We start from the raw sequence: 11,777 nt of genomic DNA, 5'->3' as shown, positions 1-11,777 counted from the left end.
CACACTTTTTCTGCAGCCATTTCGCCTTGTCTATCTTGCAATTTCTATTTATTTCATTCCTAAGTGACTTATATAACTGTACTGCCGTCTATTCGTAACCATTTCTTGCTTTCTTCTCTTGTCGATTAACTGAAGTGTTTCTCCAAGTGGCCAAGGTTTCTTCTCAGTTCTTCTTTGTACCTACGTTTGTCTGTCCAACATCTGTGACTGTTTTCCTCAGACTGTTCACTCCTCTTCAACTGAACGGCTAACTGTGGTATTCCTTGAATATCCCACTTCCTTCCACAGTGTTCTTCCTGACGATTCTCTTGGACTTCAGTTTTCAACTGTGTTGTTACGGCCTTCAATTCGATGACTAATTCGATGAAGCACTCCATATTGCACTATCCCGTGCAAGCCTCTTCATTTCCGAATAACTGCGGCAGCTTACATCCTTCTGAATCTGTTTACTGTATTCTTATCTTGACCTTGCTCCACAAGTTTTACCACCCACACATCCTTTCAGTAGTAAATTAGTGATCCCTTGATATATCAGAATGTGTCCTATCAATCGATGCCTTCTTTTAGTCAAGTTGTACCACAAATTTATTTTCTTCTCAGTTCAGTTCAGTACCCTCTGATTAGATACACGATGTACCCACCTAATCTTTGGCATTCTTCTGCAGCATCACGTTTCAAAAGCCTCTGCTTTCTTCTTGTCTGAACTGTTTATCTTCTACGTTTCGTGCAGGGCTACACTTCAGACGAATACCTTCAGAAAGTACTTCCTAACTCTTAAATCTATGTTCGATGTTAACAGATTTCTCTTTTTTAGAAACACTTTTCTTGCCATTTCCACGCCTTATTTTATACCCTCCATACTTCGGCCATCATCAGTTACTGTACTGCCCAAATAGGAAAGCACAGCTACTACTTTCAGAGTCTGATTTCCTAATGTAATTCCCTCAGCATCACCTGATTTAATTCGCTGTATTACATTATCTTTGTTTTGCTTTTGTTGACATTTACCTTTTACCGTACTTTCAAGACAATGATGCATTCCATTTAACTCCTCTTCCACGTCCTCCGCTGTCTCAGACAGAATTACAATGTCATTGGAAAAGCTCAAAGTTTAATTTCTTCTCCATGAGCTTTAATTTCCTCAAAAAAATTTGCATTGGTTTCCTTCACTACTTGCTCAGTGTATAGATTAAATAGCGTTACCGACAGGCAACAACCCTGTCTCACTCGTTTCTCAACCACTGATTCCATTTAATGCTCTTAGACTCTGATGACTTCGTCTGGTTTCTCTACAAATTGCAAATAGTCTTTCGCTCCAGAATGAGATTTTCACTCTGCAGCGGAGTGTGCGCTGATATGAAACTTCCTGGCAGATTAAAACTGCGTGCCCGACCGAGACTCGAACTCGGGACCTTTGCCTTTCGCGGGCAAGTGCTCTACCAACTGAGCTACCGAAGCACGACTCACGACCGGTACTCACAGCTTTACTTCTGCCAGTACCTCGTCTCCTACCTTCCAAACTTTACAGAAGCTCTCCTGCGAACCTAGCAGAACTAGCACTCCTGAAAGAAAGGATATTACGGAGACATGGCTTAGCCACAGCCTGGGGGATGTTTGCAGAATGAGATTTTCACTCTGCAGCGGAGTGTGCGCTGATATGAAACTTCCTGGCAGATTAAAACTGTGTGCCCGACCGAGACTCGAACTCGGGACCTTTGCCTTTCGCGGGCAAGAGCTCTACCAACTGAGCTACCGAAGCACGACTCACGACCGGTACTCACAGCTTTACTTCTGCCAGTACCTCGTCTCCTACCTTCCAAACTTTACAGAAGCTCTCCTGCGAAACTTGCAGAACTAGCACTCCTGAAAGAAAGGATATTGCGGAGACATGGCTTAGCCACAGCCTGGGGGATGTTTCCAGAATGAGATTTTCACTCTGCAGCGGAGTGTGCGCTGATATGAAACTTCCTGGCAGATTAATACTGTGTGCCCGACCGAGACTCGAACTCGGGACCTTTGCCTTTCGCGGGCAAGTGCTCTACCAACTGAGCTACCGAAGCACGACTCACGACCGGTACTCACAGCTTTACTTCTGCCAGGTTCGCAGGAGAGCTTCTGTAAAGTTTGGAAGGTAGGAGACGAGGTACTGGCAGAAGTGAAGCTGTGAGTACCGGCCGTGAGTCGTGCTTCGGTAGCTCAGTTGGTAGAGCACTTGCCTGCGAAAGGCAAAGGTCCCGAGTTCGAGTCTCGGTCGGGCACACAGTTTTAATCTGCCAGGAAGTCTTTCGCTTCCTGAATTTACAACTGTCAGACATACATGTGAGAAGAGGACAATAACTCTTAACCTTCAGAGGGAGGAAGATCCTATGTCACTGCAGACCCAGCATTAGCGGAGACGGTGCTTAGCAACCATTCGACACTGGCGCATTGTGATCCAAGGATGTACCAAGAATCTCGAATTGTGAGTTCATGCCGCTTTGTGTGCATGTGCACAATCCAGCAGAGGAAGGGTAAACAGCACAATAACGGCGTTTGCAGTCTCATCCGGTGCTTAATACAATTCATACCAAAACATGAAGACCAGCGTGAATGACAGTATGAAGGGCGCCACGTTCTTAAAGTAAAGGAGGTGATGTAAGCGCCAAGGCATGATGTCTGGAACTGTAGTTGGTGAACTGACTTTCATCAAGTGCACGCATAAGTGAAACAATAATATATTTGTGAACGATCGTTACTTGGTCTATCATTATTTGACCAAAAAAAAAAAAAAAGAATCAAACGGCTCTGAGCACTATGCGACTTTACTTCTGAGGTCATCAGTCGCCTAGAACTTAGAACTAATTAAACCTAACTAACCTAAGGACGCCATACACATCCATTCCCGAGGCAGGATTCGAACCTGCGACCGTAACGGTCGCTCGGTTCCAGACTGTAGCGCCTACAACCGCACAGCCACTCCGGCCGGCCATTATTTGACAAATTTATATATCATTTCATACTATTACATCTTGTCACTGTGGTTAACATCTGTTTGCAGTTAGGCGGCACCTTGCCAGCTTCAACCTCATTTTCTCCTTCTCGTCTTTCGTTTCTACACCTACATCATACTCCGCATGCCACCAAATAGTGTGTGGTGGAGTGTACTTTCGGTACCTCTATTTGATCCCTCCAACCCTGTTCCACTCGCTAATTGTGCGTGGGAAGAATGCTTGTCGGTAAGCCTCTATATTGGCTCTAATTTTACGAATTTTCTCCTCGTGGACAATACGCCATATATATGTGGGGTGAAGTAATGTGTTGGCCGACTCCTCCTAAATAGTGCTGTCCCGAAATTTCAATAGTAAATCTCTCCGTGATGCACAACACGTCTCTTGTAACGTCTGCCGGTGGAATTTGTTTAGCATGTCCGCAACGCTCTCTCGCCAGCTAAACCATCCCATAACGAAACGCGCCGATCTTCGTTGGATCTTCTCTAGCTCCTCTATCAGTCCTACCTGACAGGTATCGCAGGCACATCTACATCCACATCTACATCTACATGGATACCCTGTAAATCACATTTAAGTTCCTGGCAGAGGGTTCATGGAACGACCTTCACAATTCTCTATTATTTCAATCTCGTATAGCGCATGGAAAGAACGAACACATATATTTTTCCGTACGAGCTCTGATTTCCCTTATTTTATCGTGGTGATCGTTTCTCCCTATGTAGATCGGTGTCAACAAAATATTTTCGCATTCGGGGGAAAAAGTTGGTGATTGGAATTTCGTGAGAAGATGCCGTCGCAACGAAAAACGCCTTTCTTTTAATGATGTCCAGCCCAAATCTTGTATCATTTCTGTGACACTCTCTCCCATACTTCGCGATAATACAAAACCTGCTGCCCTTCTCTGAACTTTTTCGATGTACTCTGTCAGTTCTATCTGGCAAGGATACCACACCGAGCAGCAGTATTCTAATGGAGTAGTGTAGGCAGTCTCCTTAGTAGATCTGTTACATTTTCTAAGGGTCCTGCCAATAAAACGCAGTCTTTGGTTAGCGTACCCCACAACATTTTCTATGTGTTCCTTCCAATTTAAAATGGTCGTAATGATGAACAATATTCAAGAATCGGACCAACTAGCGCCTTATAAGCCTCTTCTTCCCTAGATAACTTACAGTCCCTTAAGATCCTTCCGATGAATCTAAATCTTGTGTCTGCTTTTCCAACTATCTGTTATATGTGGTCATTCTACTTAACGTCGCTCTGGATATTTACGCCTAAATATTTAGCGGCAGACGCTGTCTCCAGCTGTTTGTCGTCAATAGTGCACCTGTATAATAGTGGATTTCTTTTTTTATGTATGCGCAATATGTCACATGTATTTATGTTCAGGGTCAACTGCCAGAGCCTGTAAAATTCGTCAATTCTCTGCAGGTCGTTCTGCAAAATCTTACTATTGTAAACAGCAACGGTCCTACGAAATTTCCCGGTGATACTCCAGATACTACATTTACATCTGTCGATTTTGTGCAGTTAAGAGGGACGTGTTGAGTTCAGTCTTCTACAGATCATTTCGTTTATAGTATTCGTGTTCACAAGTAGTTAAATAATGTAGTGTTGTTGTGAGTTTCGGGGCTGTGCTGATAACTTTTCTTAAAAAGGAAATAGTATTAGCAAAGAAATGTAGTTCTTAATAGTAGTAATAGCAATAACTGTGGCCGAGCGGTTCTAGGCGCTTCAGTCTGGAACCGCGCGAGCGCTACGGTCGCAGGTTCGAATCCTGCCTTGGGTATGGATGTGTGTGATATCCTTAGGTTAGTTAGGTTTAAGTAGTTCTAAGTTCTAGGGGACTGATGACATCAGACGTTAAGTCCCATAGTGTTCAGAGCCATTTGAACCATTTGAAATAAAGTGGTAAAGAAAGCTACGTGTTGCAGACCACCACTTAATGTGAGTCCTCAAAGTCTGAACTCTATAAACAGAAAAAAATTAAGTCCTGTGCGCTTATATCCACATTTATGGCTGTTTTCCGTAGACACTGAACTGTATTTTAGAAGAACTTTGAACACAGACTGTCTAGGCGAAGTGTTAAAATTTATTTCTTCTTGCAGTGATTAGACTTGTTGGTGTAACGAGTTAAGTAAATGAAAAAGGCGTAATACTAAAATACTGATGAATTACGAATACTAAATTCGAAGATTTGCTACGAGGTCACAGCAGTCACTGCGGACGTTTCCCTAAATCTCATCCTCCGCCTCACTGCTGAGAGCGGGCGTTATTAATTGCTTGCCTCTATATGCAAAGCTATTCAAACTCCAATCGAGTGTAAATTGCGAGATTATAGCGTGAAATGCAGCAGATGACCCGCTGCCGGGCGAGTGTGCCAATCACATTTGGCTACGCAATCCGGGCGCGTGTACCGACAGACGAGTAAAGCGGCCGAAATGAGCCAGTCATCTGCGGATATCCTTTCTGTCCTTGCCCTGCCATCCTACATGGCACGTGTCAGCTCATTCCCTCACTTGAATATCGAATACCATTCAGGTGTACTTAACTATTTCACCCGTGACTCGTCGTCTTAAACCATATCTTACTGATGATGAACAGCAGTAGACCGAGGCCAGGATACGAGAAACGACTAATTTAAGACGTTTAGTATAGCAGTTACACAGCGATGAAAAGATGAGCACAGAATAATAAAAGGTGGAGGGCAGAAATGGTAATGTCAGCTTCAGTTTATTGTGCCAGTATTTGAAAATTCTTTTCCTAAAATATTAACCATAGGATCTTTTTAAAAAGTAAGTAAACTATGTATTACTAAGGGAATTAAAATCTCATGTAAGAGGAAGAGTGAAAATTATATAAAGGTAAGAGTAAGATAGGACCTGACATTAATTGCCTACTACAAAAAAACACTGTAGTATTTTAAGGAAAGACAGTAAATTGTTCAGATTTATGCAAGTGGTGTCAGAAATAGATAACGCAGACAATAAGATTAAAACTATATGGGATACTGTCAAACAGGAAACAAGATACCATTAAACTAAATTACAGTATATGACTGATAACTTACAAGTTACAACTACTTTTTAAAATAACTTTCTAAATGTAGCAGCTAAAATGGGGTTAAATTATTCACTTGAAGAATCAATAGAAGATATAAAAAGATGTATTTCCACAAAACATTAAGGAATTAGAAGTAGCCCACATATACTTCACTAGATGTAATGGAATTACAAAAATTCTAAGAAAGGAAAACACATCTGGTGTTGATGGAATTTCCAACAGAATTGTGAAAAGTTGTTCCAACTTAATATGTAACGCAATTAGTGATACATGCAATGCGTCACTGACACAAAAATTTTTTCAAACAGGTTAAAATATGGAATAGGTAAACCCTTCAAAAGACAGGCGACAAAACAGACTTAAACAATTAGCGTCAAATTGACTTTCTGACTTCTTTTCACCAAAATATTCGAAAAAGTAATGTGCTCAAGAGTAATGTCACACTTAGGAGAAACAATTTACTAAGCATATCGCAGTTAAGATTGCAGAAGGTTTGGTCGACTGAGAATGCTGCTTATACACCCACTCATCAATTAGTTCAAGCCTTAAACAATTAAATATCGCCAGTTGGTATTGTTTGTGATCTTTCCAAGGAATTTGGTTGTCCAGATCATGTTACTTTCCCAGAAAAACTCACTTTTTATGGAACTGCGGGCCTCATGCACAACTGGTTCTGATCATACGTAACAAACTGAATGTTGAAGGTAGTGCTGAATAAATCAAACAATGTCTGAAGAATAGAAAATTTTAGTGACAGGAGAGAAATCACAAGGAGAGTCCCACAGAACTCTATTTTGTGTCCACTCATATTCCTTACGTATTTGAATTACCTTCCACTTAACATTCGACAAGCAGAACTGGTACTTTTTGCAGACGACACTGGTGCTAGAATAAATCCCATTAAAGAGAAAGCAACAGAGGAGATGGTAAATGGTACTTTCGAAAGAATTATAAAGTGGTTATCGGAAAACACACCATGTCCAGTTCTGTACAACAAATATAATGATACCAAAAGTTGATGTAACACCTGGAGTCAGTAAATACGGTACAATGCTCCAAATTTATGAATGTACATTTCAGGAGAACTTTAACTGGAAGACGAATAATTTGAGCTTCTCAGACAATGAAGTGCTGCTACTTTATCTCTTCGTTTAATAGCTTATCTTGGAAATAAATGAATAAACTTCCTGACATATTTTGCGTTTTCGACTCAGTAACGTCCTATGGGATAATTTTCTGAGGTACCTCATCTTTTGGGAAGAAAGTACTGTTTGCATAAAAGCGAGAGTAGTATGTGATGTTCACCCACGGAAGTCATGTAGGTACCTCTTCAAGGAGGTTCGCATTTTAACTGCACTGACACAACACATACACTTGCTAATGAAATTCGTCGTAAATAATCCATCACAATTTGACAAGAACAATGATGCCAATGCCCACAACACTAGAGGGAAAAATTACCTTTAATACCCATTATTAAAGCTGTCACTGGCTCAGAAAGGAGTTCAATATGCAGCAACAAAAATGTTTAGTGATTTGCCCAATAATATAAAATGTTTGACAGGCAGCAAAGAAAGTTTTAAATCTAACTTAAAATCATTTCTCCTGGACAACGTCTATTCCACTGACGAATTTCTGGTTAAAAACCGGTATCCAGTAAAATAAAAGGGAAAGTAGTTTTTAAGCGCAGTTCGTGAATATGATTAAAAGAATAATGTGGTCATTAATGTTAAGACCAATCATGTATATATAACATGTAAACTAATTCGTTCCACATCACTTTGATAACATAATTGTTCAAATGATCTATGGAACATGTAACTAACTTACAAATTGATCTTCAGTAGGACTGCGCTCTTTGCCTGTCCTGTCTCTTCTTTTGTCCTCCGCTCTTCGTCCGTCATGGCTTAATTTGCTTCCAAGGTAGAAGAATTTTCGAGCTTCCTCTATATCGTCACCACCGATTTCCATTTTACATTTATCGCTGTATTCACTTCTGCTGCATCTCATCTTGGCCTTCTTCTAATTTAGTCTCAATTCATATTCTGTGCTCATTAGACCGTTCACACCATTCAACAGATGCTATAATTCTTCATTTTCTCTGAGGATAGCAATATCATCAGCGAATCCTGTCATTGGTATCCTTTCACCCTGAATCTTAATTCCACTCTTGAAACTTTCTTGTAATTCCGTCATTGTTTCTTCCATGTGTAGATCGAACTGCAGGAAAGAAAGACTGTATCCCTGTCTTACACCCTAACAGTAAAAAGAGTAGCCCATTAACACCAGAAATGAACACGTCAGCACGTCAGTATTCACCGTTCTCACATACTGCGCTGAAAGTTCCTGGAGTTCCAGCATTCCAGTGAAGGGAATAACCAACCAACCCCTTCGGCTGAACTATTAAGACCTCGTTCGGAAGGCGTGCCAGCTGCAGGGAACGGCACGCTACGTGACAGTTGGTGGATTGGGTTACGGGAGCAAACTTGGGTCGCTACTTGTCCAAACTTGAGTTTGACACACGGCCCAACTTGCTCTGCGCGCCGCGCACCGTGTCCGTTCGCTCCGGGGAACGCCGGCTTAAAATAGATCCGCCGGCAAGTCAAGTCAAATTCACCGCCAGCTGCGAGAATTTGGACAGGCGCTCTCGTCGAAAGCGTTTCTGTACTTAGAGACTGCCTTTGAAGACGACTGGCACTTTTACTTAGGCAAATATGCTATTTGATATCAAAAATATTCTAATAAATGAAATAAGAGAAACACTTAAATTATCGGCTCGCGACTGTAGTAACAACTAGCTACGGTAGCGCTGCATAACATTCGATGTCAACCAGTAACTGTTGTAATATGGGTGAGTAGATAAATAACTACTTCTTTTTTACTGTTGACAAAATTCATCTTCCGCTTTACATCGGCACAAATCTAAATTAAAACACACATCTAAACATTCATGTACACAACATCGACACCTGCACAAGTACCCCAGTCCAGAATCGTTTGTACTAGTAGAACTTTTATGCTACTCGTCATAAAGATTAGAATACTTGCAAAAATCACAGACAGTGTAAACTGCAGTTTGTCTTTGTATACAGGGTCTAAAGTTTAAGTTGACAGACCAGGATAACTCGAAAAATAAGCTTCACGAAAAATATGTTGAATCCAAAATTGATTATTTTCGAAGGGGACATCTGCTGGTGCTAAAATTTGCCTTCCACCCCAGCCTCCTGGGGGTGGGGCTGGAGGCAACTTTAAAATTTCAAACAGGAACTCCATTTTTTATTGCAGAATCAGATTCTACATAGAAACTGCGTACGTTTTGTCTTAAACATTTGTTTTGATTCTTGGTAGTTGGCGCTGTAATTCAAGAAAATCCAATTTCTCATTATTGCGTGGAATATGGTTACGGATTAATAAAAAATACTTACTTACTTCGTAAATTTTGATTCGCTAAGACTAAAACTCTCCCTGTCTCCAGATATGATGGGGTTTGAGAGAGAGGAATTAGAGATTTGCGAATGTTGACCACGTAACAAACAAAACGTATCCGAATTTGAGGGAAAAATTAATATTTGGATCAACATTTGTAATACTCTAATTCCTCTCTCTCAAACCCCACCCTATTGGGAGAGAGGCAGAGTTTTAGTTTTGGCGAATCAAAATTTACGGATTGAATAAGTATTTTCCACGCAAAAATGAGAACATGGATTTTCTTGAATTACAGCGCCAACCACCAGGAATCAAAACAAATGTTTAAGACAAAATGTACGTAGGTCTTTAAGTAGAATCTGATTCTGCAATAAAAATGGCTGTTCCAATTTGAAATTTTAAAATACCCTCGCGCCCCACCCCCAGGGGGCTGGGGTGGCGGCCAAATTTTAGCACCAGTAGATGTCCTCCTCGTAAATAATCAACTTTGGTTTCCACACATTTTTTCGTGTGAACCTTATTCTGGTTTGACAATTTAAAATTTACAGCATGTATCTCTCTCTCTGTTCTGAATTGTTTGAAGATATTTCCCAGACAATTCTGTTCATTGCATCAGACAAATATTAAATTTATCTGTACCTGTGTGTCTGTAAGGATGCTTGATGTGTAGTATATAAACACTACTGGACCACTAAATGAACAGTATAACATTATTTAAGTAATTCCGCTGTGAGATTGCTCCTAAATTGTTTCCTACTCTATGGGAGAAAAATCTTGTCTTTTTAATGATTCGAAATATTAATGTTTGATTCACTTTCAAGGAACACGTGACTGTACGTTTGAATCGCTTCTATTGTTTATGGTTTCTGTGATCATAGACGTATCGAAGTTGTATGTGCATGGTGAGTGATAGTAATCTTGGGTGAGTGATGTTGCGACGTTTATACCCAGCATGGCAACTGTTCCTTCCCTAAGTATTGCTACAATCACTTATACGACAGCAGAGGACTAGTGTATGTACGATGATCGCTGCAATTTGGCAGTTTCTCGGTATAATATTTGTGTATGATAGTTAGTGGCAACATGTTCAACAGGCCTGGATATTAAATGTACTGGTTCCGCTTGTACAGATCGTCTACCCAACTTTCATTTGTACAACTGGACGATCGATGGACTGCTCGAATAAGGAAAGAATGGACTTATTACATCCTTACATTTCAACGTCTCCTAAGAATGCTTGCGTAAATTTGTTTTTTAAATAATTGTATTCCTTGTAATACACCAAATACATAGGCATTTCAGCACTTATAACGTAGACGTACTTTCCACACAGATAATTATCAGATCTGTTTATCTTTCTATGCATTTCTCGCGAACAGAAGCACTAATTTCGAAGCTGTGTCGTCGTTCGTCCCGCCCCTCCTAGTTCGTTTGATTTTACATTAATATAGTAAATATATAGAAATTAGTTACAACATAGATGTAACTACAACGTTTAAACACACGTGTGTGTGTGTGTGTGTGTGTGTGTGTGTGTGTGTGTGTGTGTGTTGTACGTTACTTAAAATTATGGTAGTATATATATAGTTCTTAAAATAGAAACAAAACAGACGTAACTACAACATTTAAACACACGAGTATATAGTGACCGTGCCAAATATCTCACGAAATAAGCATCAAACGAAAAAACTACAAATAACAAAACTCGTCTAGCTTGAAGGGGGAAACCAGATGGCGCTATGATTGGCCCGGTAGATGGCGCTGCCATAGGTCAAACGTATATCAACTGCTTTTTTTTAGGAACCCCCATTTTTTATTACATATTCGTGTAGTACTTAAAGAAATATAAATGTTTTAGTTGGACCACTTTTTTGCTTTGTGATAGATGGCGCTGTAATAGTCACAAACGTGTAAATACGTGGTATCATGTAACATTCCACCAGTGCGGACGGTATTTGCTTCGTGATACATTACCCGTCTTAAAATGGACCATTTACCAATTGCGGAAAAGGTCGATATCGTGTTGGTGTATCGCTATTGTGATCAAAATGTCCAGCTGGCGTGGAAACAGGAAGTGTACAGCCACATGTGAAATGTCAACCACTACCTGCAACAAATGATGATGCCCAAGTAGGTGTTTTAGCTGCTGTCGTGGCTAATCCGCACATCAGTAGCAGACAAATTGCGCGAGAATCGGGAATCTCAAAAACGTCGGTGTTGAGAATGCTACATCAACATCGATTGCACCCCTACCATACTCCTGTGCTCCAGAAATTGCATGGCGACGACTATGAACGTCGT

At 40.6% G+C, this 11,777-nt stretch overlaps 1 non-coding gene across 1 annotated transcript; it reads right to left on the bottom strand.

Moving 5' to 3' along the window:
* Positions 1 to 1,381: 1,381 nt before the first annotated feature.
* Trnas-cga lies at positions 1,382 to 1,458 on the bottom strand. The gene has a single exon. It is a non-coding gene; the product is annotated as a tRNA-Ser (tRNA).
* Between the last annotated feature and the right edge of the window lie 10,319 nt (positions 1,459 to 11,777).

The sequence above is a fragment of the Schistocerca piceifrons genome, chromosome 4, assembly GCF_021461385.2.
Source record: "Schistocerca piceifrons isolate TAMUIC-IGC-003096 chromosome 4, iqSchPice1.1, whole genome shotgun sequence".
Lineage (NCBI taxonomy): Eukaryota > Metazoa > Arthropoda > Insecta > Orthoptera > Acrididae > Schistocerca > Schistocerca piceifrons.
This window is presented reverse-complemented; position numbering and strand designations above follow the sequence as displayed.